At 42.4% G+C, this 23463-nt stretch overlaps 1 protein-coding gene across 1 annotated transcript in view; it reads left to right on the forward strand.

The window, feature by feature from the left end:
* KCNE2 (potassium voltage-gated channel subfamily E regulatory subunit 2) overlaps window positions 1–23463 on the forward strand; it is a 91851-nt gene that overhangs the window by 17801 nt on the left and 50587 nt on the right. The gene's annotated exons all lie outside the window — the stretch shown is intronic.

Below are 23463 nucleotides of genomic sequence, written 5' to 3' on the forward strand. Positions count from 1 at the left end.
GATTTAACTCTCCCCTTGGGTATGTTCGACTGCCTTTTGGACTGCTCTCTTTCTGTACAAATTGTATGGGAATGTAACAGTCTATATTGCAGTGTTGTGCTTCCTGTAGATGACTCAAGTGAGGTAAGGTGAATCTCACTTTTCCCAAGTAGTCTCCAGTGCTATTTCCCACTCATCCCATACAGATTTATCTGTAAGTGGACTTGTTTCTATGGCATGTGAATTTATGCTTATGCACAGATTGAATTAGTTAGGCAAATGTTGTCACCAGGGTTATGGTTATTATAGTCTTATAAGCGTAAAATTGTTTTATCTAATTTTCTTTAGCACCTGATTGAACTACAAATTGGCTGCTCCTCAGTTCTGAAATAAATGATTTCTCAAGAACAAACAAACCTCTGATAGAAGATAGTTCAGTGTTATGTTAACCTTTAGTTGGGCTTCAGGTCCTTTCAGTTTTACAGTACTTTCCAGTTATTTCAAGTTGCAGAGTTATATCTATCAAAATACATAGTTAACAAAATCACTGGTGATGTCATCTGTATTTTCAGCCCATTGTCCTTCAGTGTTATGAGTGGTCTTTTTCAGGCCATTTTCTTGAAGGAATTATTTTGCGGCAAAATAGGAGTTCTTCTGGCAGTTCAGTTCTTGGATGGTACAAAAACTGTAGGAATACCCTTTGCCTTTTTTTGCTGGTCTTACAAGTAGTTCCCAGGGGTATTGTGCAGGTTTGAAAAAAGCATCAGCCCAGACGAAGTTTTTGAATAAAAACAAAGCCAACATACCAAGGTATTACACTAGAAGGCAATTGTTCTGTGCAGTATGGACAATCAATTTCTCCATATTTCTTTCACCGGAACTTAAAGTTAATGGCACATTGTACAATGGTGAATTCACACGATGATATCACCAAGCTTTCTTGCAATTAATCACATACTTTTCCAAACACGTTTAAATGTAATTCCACTGGAAGTTTTGGAAGCTTTCTGGATATTGTCTGAAAGGCCATTCTGCTGACACGTATGCTGACTGCAAACCAGCCTCCTGGCTGCTGTCCCACCTGGGGAGGCAGAGCGGTGCCGTACCAGTGGCTGTCCTGCATGGGTGACTTTGGGCAGCTCCCTGCAACAGTGAGGCTGTGCTGCTTTCACTCGATCCTCTCCGCTGCAAGGATTTGCCCCTTTCAGTTTCTCAAACTGGCACTTGGCAAGGGCTAAGGTTTACTGATTTTACTGCTTGGGAATCCACTAGATTGTAATGCAATAACTTCCACTCACTCAGCACTCCTCTCCAGGCCTGTGTCCATGTCTGATGACAATATCAAGCCATCCTTGCCTGCTCAAGGCTCAGCCTAAGCCAGTTTTTCTGATCTTCTTATATATAAACCAGAGGATCCGAGATTCTGAGATGAAATAGCTGGCACTCAAATAGGTGGAGCTATGCTGATGCGCACAAATTAAAAAAGCCTTGATAGAGGAACACTGCTTGCTGAAACAAGAAATGCTCATGTTTGTGGAAAAGCCTCAGTCTGTTCCCAAAAGAGTTATCTTGAGGTTGGATGCTTTGGACGAGGAGTCTGAATACAGAGTTATTAGATTTTGCCTTCCCCTCATCTGGGTGTGAGAGAGGATGTGCAGTTCTTGGTGCTTCCCTAGGATAACACATTGAAGGTTTGTTGCTGTGGTCCCAAATGTTGTCATCCGAGTCCCCTCTATCTCCTATGGTTGCACATTGTACAGACCAAAAATGTTACTTCATGCAAACAAACAAAAGATCACATGAATATCATCATTTTATAACACATCTGCTGTCACCAGGAAAGCAAAGGGCCCTGAATACTGATGCCATACACATCCTCTTGCTGCAATCTCTTTGGCAGGGACTGGTTTATCAAGACTAAGCCTTACCACTGTATATTTTGTATGCAGGAAACAACAGACGTTATCCTGTAACTGCAGGTTTTCTTTCGTTTCGTCTTATTGGAAGGTGGACTTCCAATATACAGTTAATGAATATCTGTTTGTGTCATTCAGGATAAAACTCCTTCTTTGGAAATGAAGAAAATTTTTTGTTGAATTCAGATTGTGCCAAGTAAGACTGTAAAGGGTTTCCATCTATTTCCCATTCACACCATCTAGACTCAGCAAATGTATGTGCACTTTTTTCTAGGTGCATCTGAAGGCTTTTTGAAATATAGGTGAACAAAGCCTAGATTTTGCTCTTTCCTGTGCCTTTAGCGCTGCTGAAGTTAATGGGGTTACTCTTGTGTAACTCAGAGCAGAATCTGGCCTCGCAGATGGGCGTAGCTGTGTTATAAATTAGAACATGATACAATATGTAACCATGACAAATGGTCTATTAGGAGACCAAACCAAGCTTTGGTGCCAAACTGGTAATAATTTACCATCTGGCTGGTCACCTCAGGCTTCTCTGCAGCAAATTAAAAAAAGGAAGGACTGAGATTGTACATTTAATGCTAGGCACTGGCCTGCTCTATTTGCATAGAAATGTATGTGCAGGGCTAGCTGCAAGCTGACCGACTGACAGCTGGGGCCTTGCTCTGTAAACATCAAGGCAGCATTTTCGTGGTGCCTCTATTCCGTGATGACTGAGGGGAAAGAATAACCTTGCAGCGATAAAGTCCATTTTAAAGCCCTTGTCCTTACCTGGTGACCATTCCTTCTGCGGTGGAAAGAAGGGTGCCTTTCGTGAAGGGTGAACTTCAGGAGAACAAGGCTGTGTTCATGTAGGCATCCATTTTAAAGCCTGAACACCAGCCCTGTTTGGTCTGGAGGATATTCCTGGAAATTCCAGAGCATCAGTGCCATAAAAAAAACAACTTATGTCTACGGGTAAACTGGGAATGAACCTATCCCACCTACAATACAGGCGATTTCACCTGCCTCTGATTTATTCCTTACGGTCTGTTCAGCTGATCATAACACACCCATTTGCTAACGGGGATTTGTGTTCCCTGCAAAACTGAGAACTTTTGAGAGCAAGCGATGAGAGAAATAAAAAGCATTCTTTTGGCAAATGAAAGGACAAAATAACCCTGGCATTGCATGTGGCCTGGCTAAAGTTCTCTGTGCACTACCAGCAATCCTGTGGAGGTCTGGGGGAACTGCTGAGCTCTATCCCACAGCTAGAGCAGGAGCGAGGGTACTTCCAAAGGTAAGAATTATTATTTTGTGGGAAAGCTTTACACTTTTTTCACACAGAAAATGAAGTCTCAGCAGTTTCAGCTGTGTGTTACAGGTTCTTGCTACGAACCTTATCCAGTGTTAGAACAATGTGTGCATACAGGAGAAAGGAAAAAGAAAAAGGAAAAAAGAAAGTTAGAAGAGATGTTATAAGGTGTTCAGTGTGAGGCTTCTTGCTGATCTTAAGCTGCTCTGCGATAAAGAGAGGGCTTCTCTAGTGGCAGCTTACCTGCCTAACAAGACATTTCTTGGAGCGAAGCAAGACCTCTGGGTGCCGGTTATGTGGGTTTTGGAGGCCTGTAGGTGTGAGCAACTGGGTGCTGCTGTAGGTACGTGCAGGAGCTCACTGAACTGGATGTGTGCTGGAATGGGCCTTGAGTCTGGACAGGAGTAAAGCAGAAAACATGTTTCAGCCTCATTCAGGTGCAATCAGGAGAGATTCAGAATTATGTTTTCTGTTGACTTGAATGGGCTGTTATCTCCAAAAAACTGTGGTGTTTCTTTATTTTTTTTTTATAAACTCAGGAGCTCTTCCTGATGAGGTCCAGTAGTGTAATGTCTGGAAAAGAAAGGTGCTGAAACACCTGAAGCATTCACCTCAAGGTGGCAAGTAACAATTTGTTCACATACTTAATAACAGTGCCTGAGTTCTCAAAGGCAATGAGGCACCAGAATTTCTTTACATCATCAGAGCATTGCTCTGCCTTATAATGCTGCACTGGCCCTTGTTCTAGGTGTTTGGTGTTTTTTTTTTCCTCTTTTTTTTTTTTTTTTGTATGTGTTTTCATTTAAAAAGCATTAAGAGCAACTTGGCAAAGTGATTTGGCTCGGCTACGAGCTACAATAGCTTAATCCAGGTTTTATTATACTGAGACTTTGTTATACAAAGTGAGTCACTCTGCAGTAAGAAGTCAACTTCAAGGAGTTTGAGGTTTTGCAAATCACAAACTAGTTTGGGATTTGTGAGTAGTGAGCCTTTTACCACTGTGGTATTCATCCATTTCTTTCTTCAAGGCAGTGGTGAATTAAAAACCCTGTGGCTAAAGCAAGCCCAATGTGTGAGGGAGAAAACACTTCCTCAGAGCTATGCTGGCAGAAATGCACGCCCTACATATGGTAGGTATGCTGTGTTTTTAGATGACAAGTTCTGTCTTGCTCCCTCATCTTTTTTTCTTTCATGTTCAAAAAAGACATGGACAGACTGGGGAGGGTCCAAAGGAGGGCCATGCAGATGATCAAATGGTTGGAGAACCTGTCCTATTGAGGAAAGACTGAAGGAGTTGGGTCTTTTCACCCTGTAGAGGAGAAGGCTCGGGGGGACCTGATCACAGTTCTCCAGTGCTTAAAAAGTGGCTACAAAGGGGATAGATGGTTTTCTCTTCTCAAGGAGAGGACATCTCCACATCCTCTTCCACATGCAGAGGACAAGGGGCAACAGGTACAAGTTGCAGTGGGAGAGGTTTCACCTTAATATAAGAAATAATATTTTTGCAGTAAGAAGAGTTGATCACTTGAACAGCCTCCCCAGGGAAGTGGAGTCCCCATCACTGGAGGTTTTCAAGATGTGACTGGACAGGGTGCTAGATAATCTCATCTAGACTCCCTTTTTCAGGAAAGGTTGGACCTGATGATCTTTCAAAGTCCTTTCCAACCTGGGCTGTTCTATCATTCTGATCTGTGTGTACTGATTCTTGTTATACCCACTCCTTGCTCCATTTTCATCTTTTTTTTTCTTTTTTTTTTTTTTTAAACAACTGGCTTTCTATTTCTCCCCACTTTCTTCCAGCAAAACACAAACTTAATAACATTCAAGTTTATCATGCACTACCAGCGTGCTCACATGGGTTCCAATAGAAGGGAAGCGTCTGACATCACAGAAAGGACATGAGGAAGGAGCCAGTTAAGTGAAATGGTCATGCCCATGGCTCATGGCTACAGGAACAGAAACTGGGCAGAAGCTTAAATGTGTTCCCTGACCATACAGCCACTTCTAACTTGGTGTAAACCCACAAAACAAGCTGTTCCAGCAGATGCAGCAGTTCATCCTTTCTTTTGCAAGGGTGACACCAACATGGAGGAAGGAATGCTGATGAGTTTGGGTAGGGACCCTAGCAGAGTGAGCACCAGCATGCTGTGGGCAAGTGGGAGCTGTCTTAGTCCTGGGGCTGAGACATCCTGGCTGCTTCTGGCTGAGTCCCAATTTGTGCCGTTGTGGAACACCTGCTTGGGGATCCGTGAATCCCAGGTCTCCTCAGGTGCTGCTGTGTTTCGCTTCTTCCTGAACCACTCCCGACCAGCTTGATCCATCTCCCAGCCACTGAATGTTGCTGTGGCTGTGGTGATGGGGATTAAAAGACTCGGTTGTTTTCTATGGCTTATCTGTCTTCTCCTACCGTGAGCCGAATAGCATGAGGTCCCTAAGCCTGCCACTGCAAGAGTTTTTTGCCAACTGCAGGATCATTCTCAGGCCCTCTTTTTACTTCTGTTTAGCATTCCCACATCCTTCATGAAGTGTCATGTCACATTCACCCAATTCCTTTAGCCAAAAACACAAACAAACCCCAAATAGAAAAAAGAGAAACATTTCACTTCAACTGTCCTAAACTGAAACACTCCCGTATTTGAAATTCAGAGCAACAAATAGTTCAGAGTGTGCTTGAATTTTATTTAAAAGAAAATTGAGTTGTTTCCCTTTTGGTCAAATTAAACATCTCACTTGGCCTGCAATGTTTTTCATCCTCAGTCTTTAGGTTTACTACAAATAAATACTAGAAAAGGTTACTATTTCAGATTGATTTGAAATGATATGAAGATTTTATTATGATCTGCTAGTTAACTGAAGTGTCAAGAATATATTGCCATTCTTGCTTTGAGTCCTGTGGATAAGCCACTGCTGTATTTGTAAGAAGCCAACAAAAATCTCCTTTATTTCAGTCAGCTGCCAAAGCAGCCTAACATGCCTAGCCATCCTGACTTATCTCTTTAAGTTTACAGGGAATGTTTTTCATTTTCTATGTTGCTACCAAATGACCTTGCATTTTTGTTTTTCACCAGCTACCCATCTTAGTTTGGTAAAAAGCAAATAACTATCCCTGTGGAGCAGAGTGGTTTACATTATTGCCAATAGTCCGATGAATTTCACATACTACAGAATAATTAAAGAATCACTTTCAAGTTTCCGCATGAGAAAGAAGGCCATCCGGCACTGGTCAGTCATAAGTTTTGGTACTTTCTTTATTTTTAGAAACTCCCATAAATCAAATTATTAATAAATAGAGGAAAAACAGACACAGCTTTTCTTTTTTGAATGTTTTATCATAGTGGGATTCACATACCACTTTTTCCCTTCAGGGAAAGAAGACACTGGGGCTTGGTGTAGCCTTTTGTGGAAGGTTTTCTTTCTCAAGTTGTAAAAGATAGCTCAGCCTTGATTGCACACTGACCACATCTTTGAGGACTCTCATTCCAGGTTTGCATGAGGATGGGTTGTTCTTTACAGTGCAATTACTGCAGTTTTGTCTCACGTATTTTTAAATACTCCCAATTCCTCTCAGTGGTTACTTACAAAATCCACAGCAGTGTTTTCTCTCTCCCATAGGTGATAGATGTCTTGACACCTTCTCTTGTGACCTTGCAGAGAGGAGAGCGTTCTCACTATCTAATGCAACCTGTTGATATCAAAAGGCCTCCAAGAGTAACTGCAATTACTTAAGTTCAGTGACTACTGGCTGTACCAACAGTTGAACATATGCACAGGTGTTTTGCTGTGTTGTGGGCTAGCTCTGGATGGATTTATAGCTGGTAATTTGAGGAAGGCAATGTAAATGTGAGGTAAGGTAATACCAGCTTGAATTCCTCATTTCTGAATCTCTCTTTCCAGGTCATGATTTAAAAGTGCTAAGCATTATGCAAAAATTCAGAAGCTATTTGAATTTATAGAGTGAGAGAATAAATAGCTCCCTCCCTTCCTTCCTCCCTTCTGAACCTCAGCTGCAGACAATGGAAATATCAACACAGAGCAATATATTTCAGGCAAATCTCAATTGGTATTACAAGGAGAGTGAAGGAAAGATCTAAATGGCACAAAATGAAATACATTGTTAAACAGCACATGCTCTAACACTGACCTCTTAGGCATTGCTAGCCCTATATTTTACATGATGCTAGCTTTTATTACTTTTTCTTTCCTATCCTTTAGCAGCTCTGATCTTAAAATTATTTATTGCCCTCCCCCCCCCCCAAATAATTTTTGATTCAATTTTTGTGAAAAAAAAAATAAACACAAAATATATTTGGCACTGGAAGTAATGTTTTACTGAGAAGCTAATATAGCTGTAATACTTGTATTGCTTAAAGTATATTGCAGTCATTTTTTTTTTATTGTGTCAAAAAAGGCAGCCGTATCTTTCTTGACCAGATTTATTGTGCCATTTATTGCTCAATAATCTGTTATTTTCCAGATGTTCAGTAATTTATTTTTCTTGATATTTATTCCATTACTGCTAGATACAGTAGTCAGACTTACGAGGGGGTAATTTTGGGGACCATTCAATTTGTTGTTAATTGCTAGTCATTTCTGTTGTTTTATTTTTTAAGGCATCTGAAAGCCCCACCACGATCAGGGCCCATTGTAGAAAGCACAATATGTACATTTAGGAGGAGACAAGATCAAGCTGCCCATTGTAATAATAGAACCTCCTCTTTTATTGAAAATCTGTATTTTGCTTTCTTCTAGCACTGCAGTTCCTCCAGTCCTGCACAAAGAAGGAAAAATTATTGGCATGGCAAATTCATTGAGTAACTCCTTTGATACACTAGCATGAACACCACACGGCTAAGAAAATGTGTTTGTATCTCACATAATCCTTCTCACATCCTTTCACAATAGTTTTTACTGCTTGGTGAGCATATAAAACAGATTTTCTTACTGTTCCTAGTTAAACATGAATCGTAGAAAGGGAATTAGCGCCTTTTTTGGGGCATTTATGAATTCAGACCTACCCCTTCAGCTGTCAGTAGATGTATTTCCCATAGTATTTCCTTACCTCTCTTAAGTTGTCAGTTCTGTTCATGTCTGACTTGGCTAACTTCACTGCATAGCGAGGGGTCTTGTTTCTGAGAGCTTGCCTGAGACCCTCTAAAAGTTTGAAATGGAGGGTACTGAAGGAGAACTTAGTTGTCCTAGTTGTGAGCCATAGGGTGATCGTGAAAAATGAATGGCAGTGAAACACTGAAGTTAGTTCTGGTTGAGCTTTGTTCTGCCAGAACCAACGCCTGATTGTTCAGGGTCATTCAGGAACCACCACAGCTGCTTGTGATGTGCAGGGCAGATATACCCCTTGTCTCTAACACCTCTCTTTAATTTTGCCTTTGTTTTTGCTTGATATTATGCCAGTTCCATACGCTGCTGGTGTCACCTGCTTGAGGAACATCCCCAGGTGACCACAGCTGAGACCTAAGCTAGACACTGAGTAAATTTCTCTGACATATAAACGTGGCTGTGAACTTCTGTGCCCTAATTTAGAGCTAGGGCCTAGGGATCCCACGCAGAAGCCATTTGGAGTAAAGATGCTATCGTCTTTTTCTCTCAAACTCATGTTTTGAAGCTATCACCCATTCTGAGATGCAGATGAAGGAGGTCAGAACTGTGGCTTCCCAGCCAGCCATATTGTAGGAGATGCCAGTTTGCCCAGACTTGTTCAGAACACCAAGTAAACAACAAGAGCTTCATGCTTGCTGCTTTCGATCAACGCTCTTTAAGCTCTAAATGTGGCATGCACCCTTTTCAGCCTGGCAGGCCGAAATAACCTTAAGCTGCTCAGTAAGCTGTAGCTTGCAATATCCGGAACAATCCCTCATACTCATGGAGAGCTCTTGGGCTGCTCATGCGTTACTCAGCCTGTGCATCTGGGCATGTCCATGTGTCCCAAGCAGCGTCCAGAAATGGAGGAAGCTGCCATGAAATAGCTGCCTTTGGTCTACTTCTGCTGGAGCAGACTGTGAGAAGTATTCTCGTGGCAGAGGCCTGTGTTGGCTTCCCTCTTTCTCCTGAGAGCCTCTTGGAGTCAGCACCCGGGTGCATTGTAAGCCAGATGAATTTCTCTGGCAGTGGTGGTAGCCCAAGAGATTTCCTGGAGGCTCTGTACCCCATGTGTCCCCAGTAAGATGTGGTGGGAAAGGCTAGCAAACACCCCAGAAAGGAGCCATGTAAATCTCCCAGGAGCTGGCCGTGAATGTTAAGAATTGTTCTGGCAGGCCGTAGATCTTCGTGTTCCTCTACTGATACCCTTGGTTGCCTTGGATTTCAAACCTGCAATGCCAACAATGTGGGCGAAAAAATACTCCTCCTGGATAAATTTGGTGTGTGTTGACTATTGCTTGGCAATATTTGCCAGTGGGACAATCACCAAAAACTAATGCCTGTCTCGACATCCCAGTTCTGAGGCAATTTCCTTAGAGGCAGCATAACAACCTCCTCCAGTAAAGTGTCTCACTCCACCTCTGTTCATGCAGTTTGACCCAGCTTTAAGCCCTTTCTGGCATGGCACCTGGAGAGTCTTTGAAAAATCTCTTGACTTGAAATCACATTTAGTATCTACATTAACCATGTTAAACAAGATGGCAAATGTTTGGGTCTTCTCAGGTTTCTTTTTCTGAAAGGATCCCAGAACTGAGAATTTCTTGTGGTCCAAGGAACATATTTTCCACATCTATAAATTTCACACAAGAAGTGGAGCGCTCATGTAGCAGCACAAGTTTTGTTCCCCACAAGTTCTCAGTGGTGGTTTTGCATCCATAATTAAGATGTCTGTTGCTACCACATAACTTGTTATATTATCTGCTAATGACCCAAATGTTTCATTTTTCTGACATGGAGCTCAAGGATATCAGCATTATTCCTTACAGAAGGCAAGAAACCGCGTGTGAGGCCTCAGAAATATGTGGGATTTGCCTCTCAGTAAGGCCTGTATTCAAAAGCTAAGATGGGCTAGAAATGGGGAAGGAAAAAAACCGCTTTCCTATGTTATTGTTAGGACCATAAATTAGAGTGACTGAATCACAGGGCTGAGAAAAGCTGCTGTTCCTTATTGACCCGGGTGGATGGTAGCCTGAGATGTGGGTGAGACTGGCCGAGGTGCTTCCTTTGGTGACAAAGCTGTGAACAGATTCACAGTGGCCATGAGCAGCAGGGTTGAATCTCAATTAGCAGTGGTCAAAAAGGACAGCAGGAAATACTAAAACTAATAAATAAGTATTTAACTAATAAATAAGTATTTAGCTAATATGTAAGTATTCCTTTGTCTATTTCTTCCAGGTCCTGGAAGCATTTATCACAGGGAAATATGTGCATCTAACTTCTCAAAGCAGACTTGCTTTCTGCTATATTGCCTCTGACATGGTCTGTGAGCATTTAGGTACCATTCCTGCCATAATTTTGTGAGTGGGATCTGCTCCCAGGGTTACCTCTTGCATTTTCAAGAGTTGGGTGTTGGCTAAAGGCTTTCTCTGGGAAATGTGTCTTGCAGTCTGGGAGCCTTTCAGCTAACCCCCTCTGGGCAATAGGTATTTTTCTTGCGAGGAGATCTGGAAATGTGTTCAAGTGTATGTTCCTTGATTTGTAGCACAATGCTCAGTGCCAAGTTCTGCATGCTTTTCTTGTCTCAAGCTGTTACATGTTGCTCTCTAAGGGTTTGGACTGATGTTAGTTTTTAATGCCCCCTCCTTTTTTTGTTCTCTTTCTCTCTTTCTCTCCCTCTCTCTCCCTAACCTGGAAGCACAACAAAATGGTTAGGAGTATTCCAGACCTTTTTTGTTGATGTTGTTTAGTTACAAAGTCTCTGCACATACAGTTTCAATACAAAAGATTTTCAAGTAATTGGTGAATAAGTCGAGAGCAGATTTATACATTTAGCCGCCTGGGCTAGATATTGGCAGCAGCAGCTAATTGGGAGATTGCAAGGATATGACAAATACTATAGAGAGGTCATCTGCCTACTAAAGTCAACTCAAATTATAGTAACAGCAAATAATTAAATCGTAGCTTGCTTTCTAGACATGAATCCCACTCTGGCTTGGTATTCATGTACTATTTGCCTGGCTTTTTACTTTCAATGGTTTATAAACTTTCTTTTCCTTTCTTGAATTATCTGCTATTTTTCCAGGACTCTTAAAGCAACCAAAAAACTGTAAGGACTTTTCTGTTTGTTTGTTTGTTTCCTTGCTTGTTTGTTTGTTATTTTACATTTTTAGGCCTGTCTGACTGTAGCTGAAGAATCCAGAGTCAGTCGTATTTTCTCTGGGATGCTACACCCCTTTGATGAAACCTGTTATGGGTAATTCAACTTACAATATAGGAACAAGGACAAATTAATTACTTAAAGTTCTACTAAAGTAGAGCAACTTATCAAGCCCTGCCCACGTGTTCTTTCTTGCCCTGATAAACAGGGGGTGGTTTCCCGGTACCTCAGTGGAGATGGGGCTAACTGACCTATGCTGGCTGTGGAGGAAGCTTGGTGTATGTGCACAGTGTGTTACCAGACCAGCTGGAGATGCACACCTGAGTTTACATCTTGGTGACTGTTCCTGTTCATGTCCCCCCAGGTATTTTTGGGACCATCCTTTTCCCTGTTTCCTGCTCCTTCTTCCCACGCAGGCATCATGTGGCTGGGATCAACGTCTTGGCCAGCTGTGGAGATCTTGTTTCTGGGCTGAGCCTTCCCTCCTCCCACCCCCTCTCGTCTTCACCACCACCTCATCTGTGTTGGCATCCTCAGGCTTTTCTGTGTCTCCTGTGTCTGAGGAGCTGACTTTCCTTGGTTTCCTTCCCACTCAGACCACTAGCTACCTTCCTTGCCTTCCCTGCAGAGCAGTGCTGTTGGGTTTGCTCTGACATCTCCCCTTCTCTCTGCCCAGGAGGGTGGGTGCTCTCTGAGGGAATGTGGTTGGATGTCCTGGCCCAGCCGGGACAGTGCCCTACAGATGCGCTGCTGCCACCTCAGGAAAATCCATGCATCGCTCTGTCTCCTTCCTTTGTTCAAGGGCTTTTCTTTTACAGCCATCCTGACAGAAAAGCAACAGCTTTCTCTGTGCCGTAAACCCACTGAACCAGCAATAACTCTTTTATAGTTTTGCTGCCCGTGCTGTTAACAGAGAAGTGTTAAGTGTCTGTATATTCTTACTTGGCTGCTGGCCACCCTTTCAATTTCTGGTGCATTTTTTCTCCTGATATCAGAGCTTCTCATTGTAAAAACATACCAGGTATATTGTGATAGCCTGGGTATATTGGAATAGCCTTAAATTTTGTAATCACTATGACTTTTTAGGGTACTCCAGCCTTTGTTAATGGACTTATTGTTTCTTTCCATTGCAGCTGTCTCTCTTTAATACCTGCCAGTTGCCAATCAGCCCTGTGCAACTCTCCAGCACCGACAGGAATTTGTTAGGTATTTGCTGGATTGGACTGAGAGGGAGGAACAGGAATGGGTGACAAGAGGGACATGCAGGATGCAAGGGACAGGCAGGAGAACCTGAAGTAGGTGGGTGGCCTGGAAGCTGCCTCTGACGGGGTAGGAGCCTAGCGTGGGAGAGAAAATATTTTGCTTGATTGTTTGTCTGTGCTGCCTGCTGATATTTTGGACGAGTCACTGAATATCTTCTCATGGTAGCAGTATGGTATGTGGGCCTACATGCAGCAGAGAGTGTGGGGAGGCAACTGACCTCTGAAATTGAGAAAGTCAGCCAGTGGAGGAAAAACAAGACCGCTGTACTCCCTTCTAACATGGACGTAGAGCCATGTGGGCCAACCCAGCCTTAGATCTCTCTGAGACTATCAGGTGCTCCCAGTGCTGCCTTCTGTCACTGAGGATATGGCTAGCAGTACAGATACAGGCTAGTACTACTGGTATGGATAGTAGTATAGGTTTGGCAGGGCCATTGGGAATAGCTCAATAACCCCATTTTTTGTGAGAAAAACCCAGGCAATTTATGAACCTTTTGGCATCGAGGAGGCCTGTTCACAACCTTAGGGGAAGGACAGACATTTTCAAAAGCCTGGAGGTAACTCTGGATATGTATTATCAAATGGATGGGGTGATTCCATGGAGATCATGACAAGTCCAGCTGGACATGAGGCCCATCCCTCTTTCCCAAGCTTATGACCGGGGACTCAAGGAGAGGTAGAGCTTAAAGGGAAGAGGATCATGCTGGCTCAGTAAAAGTGGTAGCTCTGTCTTCCATGTCCAGATAAGTTTGAAGTTCCGGGGTCTTCATTTTCATTTCAAAAGTGACACTGTTTGACTACCCTGCTGCAGAGCTTTAATAAGATTGTAGGTGGGATTTGGAGTCTCTGCTGACTCACCTTGCAGAATCAACAGAAGAAAGGATCCATCAATGTACTGCTAACAGCACTGTCCACTTCCCCTTGACTTACACCTTGTATAGGGAGCTTGCGGCAAGCAAGAACCAAGTTGGCTTTGGCATGTTCCCTGTATCTCAGCGGGCCGAATCAAAGCACCCCCAGTGCTGTGTAGGGGCTGCTGCGAGGTTGGGTGAAGTAGTGCTTGGTTTTCATTAGCCAGCCAGTTTGTCAACCATTTATACTGTCTTGTTTCTTTTGTGTATTAGCTGATGGTTTAGCTGGTCTGGCAGATAAACAGGAAATAAATGAGTAATGACAGTCCCTCATGCACAAAGTATTGATCTATCTGTCCCTTTCAACATAGCACAGAAGATGACTAATATTATAGCAGCTCACCTATTGCTATTCATTCTTAGATAGCAAAGGAATATTTCTGCTTATCCAGTGACGCAAAATATCTCAGGAGATAAATATTTATTCTTATGATCAGGGTTCGCTGTTAAACATGGATATTGCTTGCAATAAACTGAACTCTTTATTCTTTTGCTTGAGCTTCATGTACTTATTTTAGGCCTTTGTTATTGAGACGTTGACAATTTTAGTAGTGTTAAATTTGCTCAGTTGACACTAACTATGTATGAATGTGAGTATCTTATGCTTTCAAAATTCAGTTCTTAAAGGGATGTGTACATAAACAAATGCATACAGTGGAAAACAGTGAAGAAGAAGTATGTGAAAACTAGCTTCACTTCTGTTGCTAAGATCTGTATGCAGTGGAAGTGTTGGCCTCTCTAATTTATTGGTACCTGGAAATCTCACACAAGAGATTATCTATGTGACTTTCATGATCTCTCCTATTCCAAAATAGATGCACTGGACTGTTGCAATGCAACTAGAAGTGATAAATTTGTGCATCACTCTGACTAATACTTCGGCCAGAAGGACAAAGGGACTTAGGACGGAAGCACTTCAAAACATGAGTCACCCAGAAACGGTGATGATTTTCTCTTCATTCCATGCAGGATCTACTTTCTGCTAGAAAGCACAAACATGGAACCCATAGACCTGTGTCTACAAGAATTCATCTTTGCTGGTTCTAATGGTTATGTTTTTCCAATACCAGGTGTTCCAATATCACTGGATTTTATCCAGTGTTTTTGGAATATTTGAAAACTAGTAAATTTCCATCATACTGAAATAGTTGTGATATAACTGAAATTCATTGATTTGGTTAACCAGCTCTAACAACGACAACAATAAAAATCTTGGTTCTACCTGGGTAGTCCAAGTTAATCTGATGGAAGCCATGCAGTGAACATGTTATAAGACAAGAAAAAAATAGTACTAATATTCCTCATCTCTGTCAGGATTTGAGGAAGAAATCACTTAAGTGATCCAGGCCCTCAGCTGAAGAAGCTTGTATTGGAATAGCTCATAAGGAGACAAGGTTGTAGAGCCAGATACCATGAAATAAAAAATCGTTTTGCTCCCAGTTGCAGTGATTAGAACAGGACTGGAAGTTTCTTCCCACAGTTGCTTTCAGGGTTGGCTGGCCCATGGACAAGACCTTTGTGATCCAAAGCCTGATGGTTGAGTTACTGGCTTGGCATGCAGGAAATCTGGTTTCAAGTCCCTGCTTTGCCTGAAGCAGCACTGACTTTTTCATTCCAGACCTTTACTGCGCTTCAATCTGGGTGACTTGAATTTAGGACTCCATGTGCCAAACACAGTACCACAACCATCAGGGTATGGAACGTTTGTCTTGAAATGGAAACATTTCCATTAAAGCTGTAGCGTTGCTGACAAAGCGACCTACTTAGATGAAATGGCATTCGCTTGTTGAAGGTCATTCCTTAGATGAAATGACTTTCTTGAGAACAGAACCATTCAGGAGCTGGTGCTCGCTAAAATACAAATGCACTCTGGTCATACCCTTTGCCCTGCTGGAAGCTTTGAAGAGAGTGAAGACCCAGGTGAGAAGAGCTCTTTACACTGAGATCATCCATGGCCCAGGATAATTTTTTAAGAGGACAAGCAACAAGCAACTATGAGTTGAGTGATCATCTGTTTCTAGATCCAGTCCATTAACAAAGCCTTCCCTTTGAACAAAGGAGCAGGCTGCCTCACTGTTTATAGCTGTGCAGGCTGGCCAACCTGCAATAGGGTGGCCTACTAAAGTGGCAGATAAATGAAATTGAAACAAAGCTATTTTGTGGTGAAATTCGTTAGTACAACTTGTCCGTCCTAAGAGTAAATCATCTCTGGACAGATCCTGAAGTCCTGTCTCAGTGTGTTTTGGTTCAGCCCTTAATGAGGCAAAACTGCTGTTGAAGCCAAGATCATTTTCTTCTCTCAATGGAAAACTGCAGTGATGTCAGGACTTGGCCTGATAAAATAATGATGATTCTCTACATTAGACCTTTTAGAAGCACTGTTTATATGATGATCTCAATCTATTAAAAAGATGTTAATCGAGCTTCAGTACCTGTGTTTGAGCTGGATGGCATGCAGACATTTTTGCAAACTAAGGTAGAAGGAAGCAAAGGGATACATCTGTGGCCACGTTGTATGCTGATGACATTTCAGTCATTTTTGCTGGTGGTTGGTCTATTGGCTTCAGTTGGTTGTCCTCAGTATTGGAAAGCCAAGGAAAAAATGTGAGAAGGTGTGTATATATGTATTTGTACATAAAGTGGTGGCTCAGCATATCCATGTGCAGATGGGTTTCAGAGAAAAAATGTAATGATTCAAAGGGCCAATTTTAACTTTGCTAAAAGCAGCTAAATGATGCCCCTGCCCTACATTAAACTATGCTGCGATCAAAGAGGGCAGATGCCAAGTACTTGTGGTTTTACAGTTTTCAAATAAATATTGCTCAACCTCATAAAAAAGAACATGAGAACAGCGAATGGATTTTTCCTTTTTTTGAATTTTTCTTTATTTTCAGTATGAATTACAGGTATAGGGGATATTGCTGCTGTTCCTTCTCAGGGTTTCTGCACCACATTCAGCTGTGAATGCCACTTTACCTCAAATCCAGTTAATTTAGATTGGCATGCTCAATCACAAAATGTTTTATGGCCTGGCAGATAGAGAGCCCTGGCAGATCTGCCATGGAGCTGCAAAGTTCCATACCCAGCTGAAACTTTTTTTAATTCAACACTGTCATTTTTAAATAACAGTGCAATTGCAAAACAAATTGGCAGGTACTTATGAACTGAATACTGCCTGGGGCTCTGTCTTTTCATTTTGCTGACCAGTGTGTCTGGTCTTCAATTTAGAAAAGCACACAGTAGTTAAAAAGCACTAGTGAAACCTTGTAATGCAGAGCTAACCGCATTGTTCATGGAGCAGGAGATGCCTACTCTGACTTGTTGATCCTTACAAACTGGTTAACTTCATGGTGGTGGAGGGCAACGTTTAAAAATAAAAACACTCCAAAGTGTCTATCTATTATAGTCACTAGCTGAGCATGAACCTTTTTGCAAAAGTTTAAGCTTTCTGCCCCGGGTCTTTCATGAAGCTTCAAGGAATTTTGGAATACTGGAACTGGAAGGGTGTTGTTGGGTAACTGACTCCGAGTGCTCTGCTATCTTGGGCAACTACCTCATACTATGTCTTTCCTGGACAGTAGATTGCATTAGATAGATACATGTGGGCCATCTCCTATAAATCAACATGGGTTTTCTGAAGCCGATCTTTGAAGTTCCAGTTTTTGATGTATGGCTTTGTAAACCTCCTTGCTTCTTTACCTATGCGTTTGCATTGCTATCTCCCTAAGCATTATAACCAGAGGTTGAATAGGATGTTTAAAACAAATAGAGGCATTCAAGTTATCTCACAAAGTCCTGCATCACCACTGCATGAAGCCCTAAAATTGTCAACCTACTAGCAATCCGTCTATAAACTGGTCAGTTTATCTGCCTGTAAGGCAAAGTTTTGTGTAATGATACAACCCAACTGACAAAAATTGTGCTTAAGGTATGCTTTGATGACCAAATGAAGGATACAGCTTTCATAGATGGATGTCTTCAGTTTTTTGATTTTTAGGTAAGGAAGGACCCAGAAAGGACCAATAATAGCATCTTTGAAGGCATTTCAATTGCCGTAAGCCAGGATGGTCCAGATACTGGTCTACCAAAAACCAGAATACCTCAAAAGGAGGTAATGTCCAAACATTAAGCCTGAGCTACTTTCACACACTTTGTGGTCACGTGTCATATGGTGTGGGCCTGAACTGTACTCTGTTTAGTGCGCATCTGCTGTTCACACCATTTACCAGGGGGCCACAGAACAGAGAGTGTCTTACAGACTCCGTGAGCACCTCCAGTCGCAGGATTGTGTGAGTTACATTACTGAGATGTGACATTGAGCTGGGTGATATCTTTGATTGCTTAGATAATTCAGCCACTTCTTTAAGGGAGATATACCCAGGACATTTACCAACACCAGTCTTTCCTAGTTAAAACTGAAGTAAAAGCTGTTTTAGTCTCTGGGACACTGATGTTATAAGTGATCGATTTCTGAAGATCATCTGGAAACTTGAGTCTGCCACTCTGCAGAATGGAGAGGGGAGCATAAAGATGTTTTCCTCAAAAATGTTTCAAATACAGCACTGGGTACTCTACCTGAGGACGGCAGAGTCAAGGATAACGGACAGAGTCTGCCATCTAAGAGCAGCCAAGCACATTTAGAAAACATTGTGAGAGTCCCCTCTTCCTAATTCACAGCATTTCTACAAGCAGTGAAGAATCTAATCAGAATACAGGATACTTCAGCATGTTTGAAAGTCCCTAGTACTTGCTGCTGGTGTCTATATTTATTCCTAAAAAATAAATGGGATAAGATATTTCTTCTATTCCAAAAAAAATCCCTTTGTACATCCATCTGGAGTGTATATGTCTCCAAGACTACTGATTTTTCAGAAGGGCCTTGCTTACTCTAAAAGTCAATTACAATTAAAATATAAATTGAGACAAGCAGAATCATTAGTTCTGCCTCAGAAAAATGGCCTCCATAGTCATGAGAAAAGGAACTCATTTTGAAAGGAGACAAATATAGAGTTTCCTGACATAAAAATCCATGGGAATAGGAGATATACCAGACAAAAAGATTCTAGTCTTTATCTTTTAGCAGAGCGGAAGAGTTTATGAGAATATTTGTTCAAGATTTTTTTTGGCTAAGGGTGTAGGATGTTGAGGTTTTGGTCACCTGGTGTGTACTTGTCATTTTGCCAGCACTGAAACAAATATCTGCATATACTTTAAAGTAGCTTCTTCATTAATACAGCTATGCTGGTCCCTGTAATCATGAAAGTTTATGCAGTATGTTATGACTCTAAGAAAAGTTAAGGAACCCATTGCTTTTTAAGGCAAAATCTTTTGTTTCATGGCTTTCTCAGAAATGTGAATCATCTAGCATTGGGTGAGTCTTTTGGTCAGTTGTCTCTGCACATTGACCAGTTCAGTTGATTTATGGCCACATGAACCCTTTTTGAAATTTCTGGCTAAGCGCCATAAAAGTTCTAAAACAATCTTAGAGGTTTTGAGTCCTTCTCCTCTAGGGAAGGGAAGCTTGTGTATATGTGGTTATTCTGGGAAAGCCTATGGTTTTCTTTTCTCTCTCACGGGGGTAGAGATGTCTTCCAAACCTAGTATTGAGACAAAGGGCCAAAAGACTACCTCAGGAAAGAAGATGCAACTTGGAGGCTGATCTGCATTTTCTCTCTCCAAAGCTTTTTGAAGGAGAAGATACGAAGCTGTGAATATATGGAACTCCGTCACCTGGACACTCTCTTTCATTTACAAGGATCTTTCTTGCAAGAGAAATGATAGAAGCTAGCAAAGTCATTCCAGTGCACCCACACTGAGTGGGTGGAAGAGGTATGTGAATATTAAATGTATTATTTGGAAGCTTCTCTGGATGCTTCTTTCTTTTCTGTGGAGAGGAAAGCCCTAGCACTCTTTGGTCCTATCTGTTTTTTCCCCTTAATTGACTTCAAGAAAATTTATCAATCATTTCTGCCCAAGCAACATGCTAACACATATTTAAACCCAGTTCTGTTCTGAGAGCAGGCTGGTGCTTGCTGGCAAGGTAGGATATAGAAAAGTTCCACGGCTCTCATTTTCGAGCTTTTTTTTCCCCACATTAATCTGGTATTCCCAACAACCCCCTCATTCTTCTCTCTAGTGCATCTCACGTGTCAAGCATATCGGCATACACTAGAATTCTAGTTTTTATGAGTGTCTCCCTCAAAAGCCTAGACACCATATGCATTCATTACGTTCCCCATTGGACACGGGGTGAAGCTCTCAAGAAAGCCCAGTTTTGCAGCAGTCGGGTTCTGTTGCCTGGCCCAATCATGCAATGAAGCAGTTGCTTCCCCGTGCTTTGAAAACAGCACTCAAAATGTTCTTGTGGCTGCTCCCCTAATAGGCTCAAATTACCTCGTACGGTAAAGAACTGTTTCTCCTGCTTTGTTGATGCTTTGACAGCAAGTGACGTGCTGAAAAAGAGTGAGACTACTTGTGCTTTTGAGAGCATTTCTCAGAAGGTTAATTGCTTTGCTGATCTGAGGCTTTAGGGATAATGCAAAGACAGGGACTATCCTGTAAACAAGGGATCAGATTGCTCTTATGGAATCTCTTTTACGAACTGGAAAGCTTGGCCGCATTTGAAAAAAGTGAGAAACATAAGAAAAGCAACAAATACCCAGATCTTAGCAAAAGTGCTGTTGTTACTGAGGTTGATACACTTAGCTGTAGGTTGGGTCAGTGGTTCCCTTCTGGCCAGATCATGCAGAAGTGCTAGTACTAAATCACTAGTATACGAGACTAGTGTTAGCCTCATGGTATCTTAATGCAGAAAGAAAATTCTATGTCCTGTGTAACACGGACTAAACGATCCTGATCTTCTCTTCCATTCTTAAAATCCAAGGCACTGACCTTCTCAAATGCATGACTCATCTATTGCCAAGAAGGTGAAAGTCCAGCTATTAATGAGTTGCTTTATTGTATACTGCCTTCAAAGCCAGGCCTCTGCAATCAGCTCAGCTGAACACTTTGGATCTCTTCCCACCACTTGATCCTAATCATGAGCCTGCACCTGGTCCAGCTTTCTGTTTGGGACAATATGTTAAAAATTCATTGTTGCACTTTTTTTTTTTTTCCTTTTAATTGACTTTTTCTTCCCCTCTAAGTTAAATGAATGCTTTATAGGATGAGAACTGAACAATGTCAATGGAATGAATTGTGGGGAGAGCCAGAGGAACCACTCATATTCAGGAGAAAGTAGGAGTATCCAGCTGTATCCTGCTTGCCTACTTTGATGTCTTTGGCTGAGAGAGTGATGCCTGGTTCAGACCACCTACTCTCCAGGCCATGGCTCCCAAGGCGGTCAAAGGGGAGAAAAAATTATGAAGCCAGCGCAGCACACCTGTAGCATGCCTCCTTCATCCTTCTTCACCAGCTGCACAGGGAGCTGGTGTCTGGCAGCCCTGAGTACTGTGTGGCTTCATGTGTTTGTCACTTGCTTGATCTTAAACACTGTAGTGTGGGCCTGCGTCCACCTGAGGCACCGCGGGATACAGTTTGAGTGCATCTTGATGTGAGAAAGCTGTTTGTGTTTGTCTCACCATTTCTGAATAGGAAAAAATGACGTGTTTGCTTTGTCTACAAGCATTAGGCAGTGTCAGGACACTCTCCATCTGGCCCAGAGGGACCAGCTCTGGAGATGAATATGTCTGAGGTAAATCCAGCACTTCAGCTTTCTGTAGACTATCTTAGGGTGTTCATGTTGCTTTGTATTAAACACTTTTTTTTTCTTTTTCCCAAATGGGAAAGGCATTAGGAGGCACAGGGAGGCTCAGAAAGCACAGCACTTTGGATGTGATGCTCACTTTATTTATTCCCTAGACTTTGGAAGTCAATGGGGACTTAGACTTCTGTCTTAAGCACCTCCATGTAAGTGACAGAGAAGCTGCTGTAAAAACGGTGGGCATGAAAGAAACCCATAGTCAAAGGCAGCTTATCTGCTAGGGCCTGCCCAGCTGCTGGTTATCATCCATGTTGCATCTGGCTTTTCACAGTACATCTGTTTAGCATAAATAACCTTTTTTATTGGTGTCCTATGGTACATCCAAACAATGAACAGAAGAAAAAAGAGAAACTGTAAATAAATTTTACAATGTCAGTAAGAGCATTCACATTAAGGGAAACTATTTTGAGTGAATGCCAGTTCTTAATAAATTGCTATTATTCTGGTGTTTTTACAAAGACCACAAAGAAAAAAAAGGAGAAAAAAAAAAACAACAGAAATTGTTGAAAAATGGAAACACTGAATGTCACTGCTCAATCACTCCTTTTAATCATAAATATTTCTAGGCTGTTCTCCTAGCACATGAGGTGCCAATATATTTCTTTTTTTTTTCTTTCTTTCTTTCTTTTTTCTTTCTTTTGGTGTCTATCTGAAAGCCAGTGGCATAAAACAAGACCATGAGTCACCTGGCTGAGTTCCCTTTCCTGAATGCTCCCTGGGCAGCTGTGTTTCAACCCACGTTACCAGCCCTTGGTCTGAGCGGGCTTCCTGGCACCTTGGGGCTCACCTGCACAGCCCAGTGCTCTGCAAAGCTGCCTGCAGCAACTCCAAACCCACAAGCTCAGCCCCCAGTAGCAGGTGAATCCTTGTCACCCCCACTTGATGGGCCGTGCTAAAGAGCAGCAACACTTCTTAAGACTACATGTTTTGCAAAGAAGGATGTCCACAGTCTTAATTCATAGTTATCGATTCATTTTCTGGTGTAATTTCTCAGAAATGGGTCCTTACAGTACACTTAATCCTTGAGGAACATTGTTTGTTTTTGTAGCGATCAGGCTATTTTATGTGTGTGCATTTTTCAGCCCCTGTGTGTGTCACTCAGTTAATTCATTTCTGCAGGGATTATGAGAAGCTGTTGTTTTTTTCCTGGGGTTTCCCCACCTGGAGGATCCCTTCGCTGATAAAAGCCATGGACACCACAGGAGTAGGGTATGTAGCATGGGGCTATCTTGGAAATCTTACATTAGAAATATGGACACCCCACCTGGTGTTGGAAAATCAGGTGTTAGGCTGCCCGTGAGGGATGCTGATTGAGGGACATGTACCAGCAGGCAGGAGAAGGAGCATACTGGAAATAATGGCAGAGGATAGGGCTCTCAAGTGGCATAGGTGCCCTTGCTTGCCCTTCAAAGGCTTGCAAATGCACTACTCCCCTTCCTTGTGGGGGAGGATTTGCTGGGCAATGCGGCTGTGGGGCTGCGTGGTGGTGTGGATGGCACTGAGGTCTGGGAGACCGGGCATCTACCAGCCAGGAGGAGCTGGGCCTTATCCCAGTGACACAGGCACCGGTAGGCTGGGCCAGCTTAATGGCCATCACTTCATCCTTTCTAAGATGACATTCTCTCTTTCTAAGATGACATTTCCTAGCTGCACCTAGGAAATCTGAGGCCTGTGCAGAAGAGGCCGTTTCGCCGATGGTAGAGGCTGGCAGGAGAGAGGGCTTAGCCCCCAGGAGCATTAAGGGAGCCAGTGCTCGTGGCCATGGCTGGCTGTGCCCACCACAAAGTCTCCCAGCCAAGGAAGTGGGCCCTGAGCCCGTACCAATTCTTTTGCCTTCTCGCACACCCCAGAAGTGCTTTTATAATGATATCAGGCCAGAGCCCAGTGAGCCAAAGGGAATTAGAGATGTTGTATGTGCTCACATGCTTGCTTCATGGGGCAATTTTAATGAGTAATTGATTGCTAATTATATGTGCTGCTTTGTGGTGAAACGTCATGGTACTTTGATACGGACCAGGAACTGAAAGTTGCAGTTGTGCTTATTTTTGAAAAACATTTGGCCTGCTGATCTGTATGGGGTATTTTGTG

This window comes from Cygnus olor, chromosome 1 (assembly GCF_009769625.2).
Source record: "Cygnus olor isolate bCygOlo1 chromosome 1, bCygOlo1.pri.v2, whole genome shotgun sequence".
Taxonomy (NCBI): domain Eukaryota; kingdom Metazoa; phylum Chordata; class Aves; order Anseriformes; family Anatidae; genus Cygnus; species Cygnus olor.